We start from the raw sequence: 5,955 nt of genomic DNA on the forward strand, positions 1-5,955 counted from the left end.
CAGAAGTTTGAGAAGGGTTGCCAATTTATGCCCTTGATCGCCAATGATGCTCAGGCCAAGGTGAGACACTTTCTCCTTGGGATGCGGCCAATCTTGCGCCGTGACGTGAATGTGGTAGGGCCTATGACCTATGAGGTCGCAGTAGCGAGGGCATTGGAAGCAGAACAGGACATGAGGGAGATTGAGAAGGATCTCCTGGGCAAGAGGCCCTTTCAGGCACCGCAACAGCAGCAACAGTATCAGCAGCGGCCACCATTTAAGAAACCTTACCAGGGGCAACCTGGGAAGAAACCATACCAAGGACCACCTAAGGGCAAGGGTCCTATCCATCAGCAGGGAGCGCCGCAGAAGCTCGGCAATTTCCCTGTTTGTCAGAAGTGTAACCGCCAGCATCCCGGACCATGCTTGTATGGATCAGGCAAGTGCTTCAAGTGTGGTGCCACCGACCACATGCTTAAGGAGTGCCCGCAGTGGAAGCAGCCAACTCAAGGCCGGGTATTCGCCATGCACGCTCAAGAAGCGGATCCGGACACTACTCTACTGACTGGTAAACCTTCCTACCTAAGCTCAGTATTACCTCGTCTTGCAGATAAATTTCATTTGGGGACTTTTAGGATACTAGTATTGTTTGAATATGTTTGGGTTACTATCTTGTTAGCATTACTTTTGAATGGCATAAGACATTGAATTTTATTATGCGTAAGGTTAACGTTAGTATTTTGGATATAAGTCGTGTTGTGCTAACGCATCTCAGGGAACATTTTCATAAAGAGAGTAGCTACAACTGCACTGATAGATTCAGGAGCCACTCACTCCTTTATATCAGAGACCTTTGCTAATCACCTGGACATCAAGTCCATCGGCCTAGACTTGAACTTCTCAGTGACAGTCCCATCAGGGGAAGAGTTGTTAGCTACCAGTGTGATCAGGGATATCGATCTAGAATTGCAGGGCCACCTGGTGTATGCAGATTTGATCGTTTTGCCAATGCCAGAGTTCGATATCATTTTGGGCATGGACTAGCTGACTAAGAACAGAGTTCTAGTCGATTTTCAGAAGAGGTCAGTGTTGGTCAGACCGCTCGGTATGGAGCAGTTTTTATTCGAGCCAGCTAGATGGAAAAGTTTTCCTCGTATGATTTCGTGCATGCAGGCGAGGAAATTAATTTCAAAGGGATGTCAGGCTTTCTTGGCCAGTGTTATAGCAGCGCCTGACGTGCCCAATCCTTCTATTTCAGAAGTGCCAGTAGTCAATGAATTTCCAGACGTCTTCCCAGACGACGTCACAGGCCTTCCACCAGATAGAGAGGTGGAGTTTGCCATTGACCTCATGCCAGGTACAGTGCCCATCTCTAAGGCACCGTACAGATTAGCTCCAGCAGAGATGCTAGAACTCAAACAGCAGATTCAAGAACTCTTAGACAAGGAGTTTATCCGCCCGAGCTTCTCACCGTGGGGCGCACCAGTACTCTTTGTGAAAAAGAAGGATGGGAGCATGAGACTGTGCATCGATTACCGTGAGTTGAACAAGGTAACGATCAAGAATAAGTACCCGTTGCCTAGAATTGAAGATTTGTTCGATCAGTTGCAGGGAGCTGTCGTGTTCTCCAAAATCGATCTTCGATCAGGGTATCACCAACTGAGAGTAAAGGATGCAGATGTGCATAAGACAGCTTTCAGGACCAGATACGGGCATTACGAGTTCTTAGTGATGCCGTTTGGATTGACCAATGCTCCAGCTATTTTCATGGATCTCATGAACCGAGTATTTCAGCCGTTCCTCGATCAGTTCGTCATAGTGTTCATTGACGATATTCTCATATACTCGAAGAACCATGAGGAGCACGACCAGCATTTGAGGACAGTTTTGCGGACTTTGCAGAGCCGTAAGCTGTATGCAAAATTCAGCAAGTGCGAGTTCTGGTTGCAGAAAGTCGCGTTTTTGGGGCATATAGTGTCTAGTAGAGGGATTGAAGTGGATCCAGCCAAAGTGGCAGCTGTCAAAGAATGGGTAGAGCCAAAGAATGCATCAGAGATCCGCAGCTTTTTGGGTTTAGCGGGTTACTACCGTAAGTTTATTCGGGGATTTTCGTCTATAGCAGTGCCACTCACTTCACTAACCAAGAAAAATGCTAAATTTGTGTGGAGTGATGAATGTCAGAAGAGCTTCGACACCTTGAAGCAAGCTCTCATTTCAGCACCGGTGTTAGCCATGCCATCAGGGCAAGGGGACTATGTGTTATACACCGATGCATCCAAACTCGGCTTAGGAGCAGTGTTGATGCAGCAGGGTCGAGTTATAGCTTATGCTTCCAGGCAGTTAAAGGTGCATGAGAAGAACTACCCGACTCACGATTTGGAATTAGCCGTCGTTGTCTTTGCATTGAAGATTTGGAGACATTACTTATACGGCGAGAAGTGTCAGATTTTCACCGATCACAAAAGTCTCAAATATTTCTTCACGCAGAAAGAGCTGAATATGAGACAGAGACGGTGGTTAGAACTTGTGAAAGACTATGATTGCGAGATTAGCTACCATCCGGGAAAAGCTAACGTCGTGGCAGACGCTTTGAGCAGAAAAGTGGCAGTCATAGCACAATTGTCAGTTCAGGGACCGCTTCAGTCTGAGATTCAGAAGTTTGGTCTAGAGATTTATCATAAGGGCAGAGCTCCTAGACTGTCTAATCTGACAGTCAAATCTGACTTACTAGACCGCATCCGAGCAGGACAGTCTTCAGATGAGCAACTCCAGAAATGGAGACTGAAGGACGAAGCTAAGGGCAGTGTTTTGTACACAGTGTCAGATGGTATCGTGAGATACAGAGACAGGATGTGGGTGCCTAGTGTTGATTCGATCAGACAGGATATTCTGACAGAGGCACACTGCATCTCCGTATTCTATTCACCCAGGAGGTACCAAGATGTACAAAGACCTGCAGATTCTGTATTGGTGGCCAGGGATGAAGAGAGACATCCGCAGATTTGTATCTGAGTGCCTCACTTGTCAGCAGGTGAAGGCAGAGCATCAGAGGCCAGCAGGTTTGCTTAAGCCACTCCCTATCCCAGAGTGGAAATGGGAGAACATCACTATGGATTTCATCGTTGGGTTACCTAAGTCAGTCAGAGGTTTTAATTCTATTTGGGTTATAGTGGACCGGCTCACTAAGTCAGCGCATTTTCTGCCAGTGAAGACGACTTTCTCCATAACGCAGTATGCGGAGCTTTATATTAAGGAGATAGTCCGTTTGCATGGTTTCCCAGTTTCGATTGTGTCCGACAGGGACCCAAGGTTTACATCGTCCTTCTGGAAGAGCTTACATGCAGCTATGGGGACGAAGTTACTGTTTAGTACGGCCTTTCACCCGCAGACAGATGGCCAGTCTGAGCGAGTGATCCAGATTCTGGAGGATTTACTGAGAGCCTGTATGATTGATTTTCAAGGAACTTGGGAGTCTAGACTACCTCTAGGTGGAGTTCACATACAACAACAGCTTCCAAGCATCTATTGGTATGGCTCCCTATGAAGCGTTGTATGGTCGGAAGTGCAGATCGCCAGTTCATTGGGATGAAGTTGGTGAGAGAACAGATCTAGGCCCAGAGATAGTTCAGCAGACTGCAGAAGTGGTGGTCAAGATTCGTGACAGAATGAAGACCGTCCAAAGCCGTCAGAAGAGCTACGCCGATAAGAGGAGGAGAGATCTCGAGTTTGTCGTTGGGGATCACGTTTTCGTCAAGATAGCACCCATGAAGGGTGTTATGAGATTTGGGAAAAGAGGCAAGTTGAGTCCGAGGTTTATTGGACCGTTCGAGATTCTTGACAGAGTTGGGACATTAGCCTATCGTGTAGCCCTTCCGCCGAATCTGGCCGGAGTACACAATGTGTTCCACGTCTCGATGCTAAGGAAATATTTGGCTAATCCCTCGCACATTCTGAGTTATGAGCCTTTGCAGCTTGCTCCAGATTTGTCTTATGAGGAGAGACCGACTCAAATCCTCGACAGACAGGAGCGCAGACTCCGGAACAAAGTGACTAAGCTAGTCAAAATTCGGTGGTTAAACCAATCAGTGGAAGAGGCCACTTGGGAGTCAGAGACAGATATGAGGCTTCGCTACCCGGAGTTGTTCGGTAAGACTTAATTTCGAGGACGAAATTTATATAAGTGGGGGAGGAACTGTAGAACCCGATTTCAGTACACGTATAACTCATGCATCTATTTAAATTATTAAAGCATTTAATTAATTTTAAAGGAGCTTTAGTCATGCATAATTTATGTAAATGCACTATTTTAAATTAAATTATGTTATGTGATGCACGTGGAAATGTCTTTCGAGTTTCATGTTTCAGGCGATTATTCGAAGCGGGATTGAGGAAAAGTCCCGGGGACGATTTTGGCAATTTTAGAGATGGTATTTTATTTTAAGTTGAGTTTGAGGGTATTTTAAATAATTTAGTGAGCTTTAGCATTTTTGAGCCTAAATGTTTAGTTAGTGATTTTAAGAGTTTAAAACTTTTAAAATTTAGTATTTTATGAGATGTTAGTAGTTTGAATCCTAAATTTTATTATTTTGAGAGTCTTTGATTTTAGAACTTTTAAATTCTAGTATGGTGTGTGCTATATTTTAATTAAAGAGTTTTATTTAAAGATGAGTAAGGATAGTATTTTAATTAAATTGTTAGTTGAGTCAACATTTTAATTAGCATCTTGATTAGCATTGTTATTTATTAATTAGCAAATTTTACTCCTCCTAATTATCTAACACACACACGCACACACACAATCTACACACACTAGAAAACGTAAAACACACACTCACACAATACAATTCAAAATTTCATTATTTTGGAGAGAAAAAGATTAGGGTTCTTTGCAAAACAGCAGCCGCCCCTTTTAGTCAATATTCCCGGCGATTTTCGTTGGTTATTTTCAAGGAAAACGGTGCCATGTTCGTCCCGGATCAACCTCGCTCCTATCTCCGCTTCGGTGTCGTCTTTCGGTAACGTTTGATATCATAAGGCACGTATATTCTGTTCTTGCTGTGTCGATCAAGTCATATTATGCGTTGCGTTGATTTTTATGCGTAAAAGTTATGTATCATGTTAGTAGTTTGAGCGGGGTATAGATCGGATCAATTTCGAGGGCAAAATGTTAGATCTAAAACTCATTTTTGCTGTCTTTTCAAAAACTGCGATTTTTATGTTCACATTTTGGGAAAACTTTCAACGGCAAAAACGTAGAACTTTTCGATACCTTCGATTTGATATAAGGTACGAGATTTTTGGACGAAAAATGAGAGAGTTATGATATTTTTCGTGTGACTGCTCAAACTGCGATTTCCAGAAAATTTGTATTGATACGTTTCTTGAAGTTTTATGTTGCAGGCTTCGTTGGGGGCTCGACCGGTGATTGTTGCTGCGTGTAGGTACTTGCTTATGTTGTTGGGTCGATCACTAATGGTTCGCTTCGGGTCATTGGTCATCTAGTTGAATCAAATGTCGTAGGAATCAAGTTGATGTCAAAGACCGTATTTTGGTTCGTATGAGTTGTAGGGTGAACGTCGTCACGTTGAGGCAATTACACGAGTTTAGTTCACTGCTATGGTGTCCTAGGATAGTCTCGAGTTGTGGAAATCTTGTGCCGTTATGTGTTAATTAGGAGACTAAGTATTGTGTAAGTTTTTCCTCGCAGGTTCAGAAATACGTAAGCACACGGACCCTTACCCGGACCCCCGCACGGGGTCCGTGCCTTCGTTCCCTCAGCAATGTCTAGGACCCGAGTGTACACGGACCTCCACACGGACCCAAGCACGGGGTCCGTGCCTCTCCCCTTTCCGAGTACTCCTTTTACAGTATCTACACGGACCCTGACCCGGACCCGGACCTTTAGACGGGGTCCGTGCTCTTGCTTTTCTACACACACCCCATACAGTATCTACACGGACCCAAGCCAGGACCCAG

Source organism: Primulina eburnea, chromosome 3 (genome assembly GCF_022965805.1).
Source record: "Primulina eburnea isolate SZY01 chromosome 3, ASM2296580v1, whole genome shotgun sequence".
Taxonomy (NCBI): Eukaryota; Viridiplantae; Streptophyta; class Magnoliopsida; order Lamiales; family Gesneriaceae; genus Primulina; species Primulina eburnea.